Below are 9,623 nucleotides of genomic sequence, written 5' to 3'. Positions count from 1 at the left end.
GCAGCCAGAGCAGATGGTGAACAAACCTGCTGCTTTCAGGAATATTTGAACAATGTTTGTAGCGGGGCCTGTCTCCCTGGTTCTGATCTCTGTGAGGATGAACAGTTGGTAGCTTTCAGAGCCAGGTGCAGTTTCAGGCAGTCCCTTCTGAGAAAACCATGATGCCAGAACTGCATTTTTTCATAAAATGACTGAAAATCATAATTCATGATGTCAAAATATTTTAGAGTGTCTGAAACAGTTATAAACACAAACAGTGCCATGAAAAAAGGCTTCCTTTGTAAGTTATGATGAGGTCTTGACCTGCAGCTGTTTCACTTTCTTTTTATAGTGTACATATTATTTATTAATGCAATTTGCACTGTTGTTTAACTTCCATCCATCCATCCATTCGCTTCCGCTTATCCTTTTCAGGGTCGCGGGGGGCGCTGGAGCCTATCCCAGCTGTCATAGGGCGAGAGGCGGGGTACACCCTGGACAGGTCGCCAGTCTGTCGCAGGGCCAACACACAGGGACAGACAACCATTCACTCGCACATTCACACCTAGTGACAATTTCGATTATCCAGTTAACTTGTTTAACTTAATCTAATTTAATTTTTGTATTTTATTTGCTGGTTTTAATCACTATTGTATATATAAATTTTGCACAGCATACTATGCACCTGTGGCATTTTTACTGTAACTATATTGTTTATTTATTGCAGACTGTACTATTTGTATTCTGCACTAACACAGTCATTTCCCTTATTCTCATTTGCTATTAAGTCCTTTCACCTGTGCTCTGTCCTCCCACCTTTTCTTCCTTTGCGCTCCTGTACTCCTCGAGTTAATTCTTTTACTCCTTGTGCCTGTTGTGGATGCTGGTTTTGCCATTTCTTTGTGGTTTTGTTTACCTTTTGTTCAAACAGCCAAATAAATTACTCGCTTTTGGTCTGATTGTGTCCTGCATTTGAATCCTTCACACACCACTTTCTCACACTAGATATTAGATTTCTGGGAAAAGACTTCTTCAAGTTTGTGTCACTTCTACAACCACAGCTAGACTCTAGACTCAACTTTCATCATGTCAAACTTGAGTGTTTGAACTTTTATCTGAGAGCTGAGGTGTTACTGCTGGTATAAATCTAAAGAAGGATTTTCCTTCAGTTGATCTGATCTGAATGTTTAAAGAAATTCTCAGTTTATCCTTTGAGGCATTCATTAAACCATCTGTTAAAGTGGGCGTGCCTTCAGTCGTGATTACCTTTTTTAGCATTTTTATAGGCTGTCATGGCATCGCGCCCAAAGACGTAAAAACAAAAGTTTATTTTGTGCTCTCTCTGACTGCCATGAAGTAAAGGATTCGGTCTTCATGACTGCAGCTTCTGCAGCAGGCTGTGTGCACCTCCTTAAACTGTTTTAGTGCTGATGTGACTGTAAGTGTAAGACAGTGAGGATGCTGATTTTCATTCAGTCTTACACTGATTTCACAAAGTTTCCTTCACATTTGTATTTGACTTTAAAGCTGCACTCACTCTGCTAACTTCCTGTAGCCCCTCGTTGGCTGAAATAAGCACATTTCCCTGATTTTAGTAGCACTTTGTGTGTAAATGCAGTGTTTTTCTATTGTTGTATTTTACTCATACATTTGCTGCAGTGAAAGCTTCCCCTACCTCCTCAGGTCATCCCTCAACAACAAATTGTTTCTGATGATTAAAATCAGGGGTTAAAGTGCTTTTTTTAAAACTTGCTTTATATTGTTGAGCCATAAAGCTCTCTGCTTTCATTTTGTCAAGTTTAGTTCTCCACAAAGGACAGTGAACACTGGAGTAGCAGCACGGGTTAGCAGATCACAGCCTGTACACAAAGCTCATAAAACAAAGTGTAATCTTAGGGTTCCCCCACCTTCCAGATCGCACTTTAACTCCTCAATAAGGGTACTGCAGTCAGTTTAGAAACTCTTGTATTCATTGTCCAATCAGTGCTTTGTTATCATACTGTTGTTGTATTTTTTGTAGTACTTTAATATCACTGTTGGAGGTAAGTTTACTTTTTTGTCACACTACTTTTCCTGTTAATAATAATCAGATTCTCACCGAGTCATTGAGCAAAACCAAACCAACTTTTTATTGTTTTTGTTCATTTTTGTGTTGCTTTTTTGAGTGTGTGTGTGTGTGTGTGTGTGTGTGTGTGTGTGTGTGTGTGTGTGTGTGTGTGCGTGCGTGCGTGCGTGTGTGTGTGTGTGTGTGTGTGCGTGTGCGTGTGCGTGTATTCTCCCTCCCTACGTCAAAACACGTACAATCAAACAGAGTTTCTGTTCTTGACAACAAGAAAAAGGAGAAAACGGACTCAGTGAAAGCACGATAAGAGCATGATGCTGTCAGTGTGGAAATAGGAACATTTTAGTTCATGTAAAATAATCACGTTTGCTGTGTGAAGAGCAGCAGATCTTTTACCTTTTGCCTGAGTCGAACCTGCTGCTGAGAGCTTGAGGAGAGGCGCTTGGGGTCCATGTTCCTGTGGGAGTCCTGGAGGGTCTCGGAGGGTTCCGCAGAGTCCTGGTGCTACTGTCAGACTGAGGACGGCAGTGATGTAGGTCTGATCAGGCTGCAGAGGACAGAGAGCTTTTGTCTTATTGTTTACTGTTGTACCAGGCTGAACACTGGGGGTGTGTGTGGGCATGTGTGTTCCTGCGTTCTTCTTGTTATGGGGAGACTAAACTGTTCACACGGTCACATTTCGGGCACATAAAGCAGTCGAACCTCATAACATAAATCATGAAGTTTTATTAAGAATCAAAGTCTCAAATTAACACACACAGTCATGTTTCCATTCCTTCAGAGGGCGTCATGACTGTGTGCGTTCATTTAAAGAGTTGACAGGCAGCAATGTTCAGCAGAAATATTTAACTTCTCTCAAAATCACATTTGAATCAGGCAGGAAGCAATCGTGACCAAACAAATCTGTCAGGAAGAGGCAAAAATCCAAAGACAGGCAGACACACGAGGAATGAAACAAACAAGACTGAAGAAATTTCTGGAAGGCTTACTGGTGAGAACAAGAAAACACTGCAAAGGACCAAAGACACACAGAGGAGTTTACATACTGGAGAGTTATTAACAGATTGCGAGCAGGTGATGGTGATGGAGGTGGGGCAATAAAGGATTGTTTCCTGTCTTAGTCTGCCTCCCTTAACACTGAGATGGCAGGAATACAGAAGAACCAAAGATTACAAAATAAATTAGGAACTGGTTTAAGACAAAGCAACTCCTGCAAAGATGACATATTTGTGTAAAATGTTCCCAAAGAAATGCTATAAATATTAAACTCTGTGCAATTTTTGGTCTCTGATTTCAAAAAGAAAAAAGTTTGTGTTTGTGGAAATGGAAAAAGTAGACAATGTAAAGAACTTTTATTAGAGATGGAGCTGCAGTTTTCTTTGTTATTTTCTCTGAAACAAACAGACTGACATAATGAGGTGCCCTTTGACCTCTTGAGTCTGTTTGAAGGATTTGAGTTGTGTCGAGTTGATTGATCTTTTTACACCAACCAAATGCTCCTGTGAAGTTAGACACAGGTTCATCCATAACTTTTCAGTGTGCTTGCTGTCGGTGTCCAGTCCGACTCTGATGGAGACACAGCAGTGTTCAGATGTTTGTTTTGTGCTTTTACAGGCTGTAAATTCATCAGTTCGCTTCAGCCACTTCTGTGTTTAATGCATTTATCGAGGGAAAGGAGGCATAACATGGTCTGACAGGGGGAAACAAACTTAGTCACAAATACAAGCAATTAGAATAAAAGAGCTGCTGATAGGCCATGTTTGCATTTAATTTACATTTATTCTGGTTTTACTTTCAAAATTAAACAAAGAAGAAATAACAATAAACAAGCAAAAGAGAAAAAACTCCATTAGTTAATACATATAGAATCATATAGAATCAGAGAGGAGGCCCTGAGGGCAGCCCCAGGACACGCTGGAAAAAATAAAAAAAATTAAAAAGTAATCATTTGATTGCTGTTTGAGTTCCATGAGGTCTATGAGTATGTCCACGAGGCATGTTTAAATGAACCCATTTAGTCTGTAATTAAGTCTGCACAGGCTGCAGCTTTATTATTAAACAAGAAATTGTGTAAAATTTCTTGAGTAGGGGAATAATAACAGTTCTTTGTATTGACTAGACTTGATATTTATCCATAAGATAAGCACTATTATTAAATGTTGTTGTTGCCATGCTTATTTGAAGAGTTTCATTCGGGTTTCAGAGCTCATCACAGTACAGAAACAGCTTTAGTATTTAAAAGTAGAATGGGAGGCAGAGCCTTCAGTTTTCAGGCCCCTCTTCTGTGGAACCAGCTTCCAGTTTGGACTCAGGAGACAAACACTATTATCACTATCACACTAAGATTAGGCTTCAAACTTTCCTTTTTGCTAAAGCATATAGTTAGGCGGGGTCAGGTGACCCTGAATCCTCCCTTAGTTATGCTGCAATAGGTGTAGGTTGCTGATGGATTCCCATGATCCACTGAGTGTTTCTTCTTCACTCATGTGCGTTTAATCATTACTTATTATTAATCTCTGGCTCTCTTCCACAGCATCCTCCCCTGACCCCTACCAGTCGGGGCAGATGGCCGCCCTTCCCTGAGATTGGTTCTGCTGGAGGCTTTTTCCTGTTGAAAGGGAGTTTTTCTTTCGCACTTTCGCCAAAGCGCTTGCTTATATGGGGTCATATGATTGTTCTGGTTTTCTTTTTATTACTGCAGGGTCTTTACCTTAAAATAAAAAGCATCTTGAGGCAACTGTTATTGTGATTTGGCACTGTATAAATAAACTTTTACTGAATTGAATTGAACTGAAGTTTATTAACAGGATCATCCAACATGTTCGAACAAAGGAACCTTCAGTATTTATAACTGATGTGATGGGTGCGGTTTCACTCTGGTCCAGCAGAGGGCAGTGTGACACAGCAGATGCTTCATCATCGTTGGGAAAAACGCAACAAGACAAAAAATTTAAACTTTCCAAGCTGACTTTTACTTTATTTCACAGTTATAGACAATCAGGTTATTACAGGCTTTCTGAAATCTTATGTCAGCTAAAATCTATTAAAAGTGTGCTTTAATGTCTGATAAAGTTCAAACAAACATCTTTTAATGCTTCCTGGGGGCAGCAGCTGGAAGTAAACTCTCACAGCTGGTTGTCATTTGTGCAGCTGTGCTGTCATGGTGATAAGTACCCTTGTGTAATTACCCACAAAAGAGCTCAGGTACAGCAGTGGTCTTCTGTGGGCCAGACTTGAATTCAGGTCACTTATTTCTGTTGCACACTTAAAAACAATCAGGAGTTTACTCAAAGTGCTTTCCAGACACCAAGGATACAGAAAAATATGCAGAATACGCAGTGACAACACAGAATAGGTGGTGCAAAGGACAAATCATGAAAATCTCATAAAAGTGATGTCAAATAGAGTAGCTTAAAGGAAAATACATTTAAAAATATTATTGAATGGATAAAAGCTAAGCAAAATTGAGAACATATAAAAATATCTATATGAATGTCTTTATATCAGTTATTTAACTGAACATATAGGTGAACACAATCAGGGAATAACTTTAAAATAAAACAGGAAATAGCCAAACAATAGAACATAACTACCAGTAACACCTGAGATGAAAGAGACCAGGAAACAGAAGGGACCAATGTACAAACACAGAAACAAAGGAGGTACCGAAAGAAACACTGATGTACACACATGGGAAAAATAAAGTTTTCACAGGATTCTACTCTTGCCAGTGAAAACTTTCTTTTACACATTATTGTATCCTAATAACATGCAGATTGTTAGCCAGAACACAAGATATCAATAAAATGAACTGACCACCAGAAACTGTGAATTAAAAATAGGAACTAAAGACTCTGAAAATATTTGAATTATAAAGCCTGAAAATGAACAGAAACAAAAAAAAAAATCTAAACTTTAAACATTGTAATAACATTAAACATAAACTTAAGGACTCCATTATATTCTCTAAGCACCCAAAACAGAACTCAGCGGAAATGTGGAAAAGCTAACTTCAAGCCAGTAGCAAAAATCACCATTAACTGCAGAATCTACCAAGGAGTTGCCCTGTGCCCACTGCTCTTCTACATGGGCCTGAACCCCTCAATGAGATCACTGAAAAGACTGGCTACGGATACCATCTATGGAACTGAGCAATCGTCAGCCACCTCCTCTACATGGATGACATCAAGCTGTATGCCAGGAGTGAACGAGACCTCAATTCGCTAATCCACATCACAAGGATATACAGCAATGAGACTGGAATGTCATTCGGACTAAAGAAGTGTAGTCGGATGGTAACAAAGAGAGTAGGTAGTCAGACCTGAGGGCATCGCACTATCAGAAGGCAGCATCGCAGATATCAGGGACGGCTACAAGCACCTTGGTGGGGATGAAGAGGCCACTAGGAAAGCTGCAACCACAAAATACCTGCAGAGGGTCAGGCAAGTCCTGAAAAGTCAGCCGAATGGGAAGATCGGGGCAATCAAAACCTACACCCTAGGTAGGAGGAAGGTGAGGGGATTGGTCATTGGTACCCTGCTGGGATAATAAGCTGCTCAAAGGAGGAGATAGAAGCCACTGACATCAAGACAAGGGAGCTCCTGAAAATGCATGGAGGGTTTCACACCAAATCCAGCACCCTGATACTGTACGCTAAGCGAAAGGAAGGAGGCCAAGGACTGGCGAGTGTCCGAACAGCTGTCCAGAATGAGACAACAAACATCTATGAATACATGAGGAAGATGGCCTCAACCAACCGTGTGCTTAGTGAATACCTCTAGCAGCAGAAACCAGAGAAAGAAGAGCAGCAAGGAGCAGAACCATCATGGAAGGACAGGCCCCTGCACGGTATGTACCACTGGCAGATAGAGGAAGTGGCTGACATCCAGAAATCCTACCAGTGACCAGACAAAGCGAGACTGAAAGACAGCACGGAGGCACTAATCATGGCAGCACAGGATCTCTGTCCCAGCCTTTATAGATCTAAGTACAAGATCCATAGAGGCTAGGGTCTACCACACCAGGCAAGACCCCAGGTGAAGGCTCTGCGGAGATCCACCTGAGACAATCCAGCACATAACAGCAGGGTGCAAGATGCTAGCAGGCAGGGTATACATGTAACACCATAAACCAAGTGGTCGGCATAGTATACAGAAACATCTGGGCCAAGTCCTGAGGGACTTCCACACACAGATGGACAAATTAGTAATGGCCAACCAACCTGACAAACTAGTGGTGGACAAGCGGATGGAGATGGCTGTAGTGACATGTAGCTACATGGTGTGATAGTAACATCAGCAAAAAGGAACACAAGAAGCTGGAGAAGTACCAAGGGCTCAGAGAAGAGCTTGAAAAGATGTGGAGGGTGAAGGTAACAGTGGTAAATCGGTGCATCGGTGCAGTGACCCCGAAGCTAGGCGAGTGGCTCCAGCAGATTCCAGGAGCAACATCCGAGATCTCTCTCCAGAAGAGCGCAGTCCTGGGAAGAGCAATCAGCAAGAAAATGATTCTGTCTGTCAGCTGCAATGAGGTCACAGCAGCCCCTTCTACAGCCACCATGATTCCAGTGTTTTATGGGAATCAGCAGTTGTGTGATGCCTGTGCCAGAAAGTTGGCTTTGTCCTCTTCAAAATAACTAGAGTAGTGGAATAACTGATATGTTTGACAGTTACAGTGACGATGTGGGAAGAAAATGTGCACAGATACGAACTGTCAGAGGTCCTACTAACTATCAGTCAAAAATAATTACTGCTCCAATGCAAACTGTGCATTTGTTATTCAGGTCCATAAAGACTGATTTAGAGCTACAACCTTTGGAATTGTTTGTGAACGTCACTTTACAATCTCAGGAGTGTGAGCTTGTAAAATGACATTATCTGTTTTATTGATCCTTTCTGGGTCAACATATTTCCTAGATTTAATACACATCATCAAGAGGAATGGGCGGCCACCGCGTGACACCACCTGGGAAACTACCTGCCTCGGACGTGGGAATAGTTACAGGATATTTATTCCTGGGATAAGCCAGAAACTTGCACAATGCTAAAAGGACTTGAATTCTTTCTGATTGCCAACAGGGGGGTAACTCTGGTTTTGAAAAGAAAGCTGGTTGTATAGAAGTACATCAGAATCAGAAAGTGTTTTACTGCCAAATGTTAAGCAGATTTACAACATTAGGAAATTGCTGCGGTACTTTGTGCGAGACATACAATAAGACAAACACTTAAATAAAAATAAAAAGTACTAAGCAGAGAAATACATGAGAAAATGACTCTCTCACTCACTTGATCTGTGACCCCACTGAACACTTTCTTGATGGGTCTATGGCCTGTAGTAGTAGCCTGTAGTTTCAAGCCTTACTGAACACAACATGATGATATTTGATCAATTTTGGTCACATTACTTAAAAAAAAGATGAAAAAACAGACTGTATTAGAATGATATGATGATGATAGGGATCCCTAGTGCAGGAGCTGCATGGTACCGCCTGGCTGCTCATTTTCATGTCTTTGAAATGGACAGAATACATGTCAAATATTCAGCTGCAGGAGCCTGAGCTTTGTGACCTATATGCACCTTTATGCCACTTCTGTTTTCTCTGAAGCTCTATAATGGTGGTGGAGAACACAACATTAGCCTTAAATTTGACCTTGACCTTACCCACATGGACACAACAGACACATTAATGTGAAACAGAGCAAGTAAAAGCTTTATGTCCAGGGTCCAGTCAACTACTGACTACTGAGGGAGGGCAAAAACTGGTTCATGGTCACCTGATCCAATCTTAACTATGAGCTTTATAAGAAAGAAAAGTTTGACATCTGGTTTTTAAAAGTAAAGAATCCAATCTGAGAGTTGGAGCTGAAGTTCTGCCTCCCATTCTACTCCCCTTCTAGGAACCACAAGTAAGCATGCAGTGTTCTATTGAAATATATGGTGCTATGAAGTAGCGGGGAGCCATATAATGGGTAATCTGGGAAATATACAGGGAGTGCAGAATTATTAGGCAAATGAGTATTTTGTCCACATCATCATCTTCATGCATGTTGTCTTACTCCAAGCTGTCTAGGCTCGAAAGCCTACTACCAATTAAGCATATTAGGTGATGTGCATCTCTGTAATGAGAAGGGGTGTGGTCTAATGACATCAACACCCTATATCAGGTGTGCATAATTATTAGGCAACTTCCTTTCCTTTGGCAAAATGGGTCAAAAGAAGGACTTGACAGGCTCAGAAAAGTCAAAAATAGTGAGATATCTTGCTGAGGGATGCAGCAGTCTTAAAATTGCAAAGCTTCTGAAGCGTGATCATCGAACAATCAAGCGTTTCATTCAAAATAGTCAACAGGGTCGCAAGAAGCGTGTGGAAAAACCAAGGCGCAAACTAACTGCCCATGAACTGAGAAAAGTCAAGCGTGCAGCTGCCAAGATGCCACTTGCCACCAGTTTGGCCATATTTCAGAGCTGCAACATCACTGGAGTGCCCAAAAGCACAAGGTGTGCAATACTCAGAGACATGGCCAAGGTAAGAAAGGCTGAAAGACGACCACCACTGAACAAGACACACAAGCTGAAACGTCAAG

This window comes from Oreochromis aureus, linkage group 2 (genome assembly GCF_013358895.1).
Source record: "Oreochromis aureus strain Israel breed Guangdong linkage group 2, ZZ_aureus, whole genome shotgun sequence".
Classification (NCBI taxonomy): Eukaryota; Metazoa; Chordata; class Actinopteri; order Cichliformes; family Cichlidae; genus Oreochromis; species Oreochromis aureus.
This window is presented reverse-complemented; position numbering follows the sequence as displayed.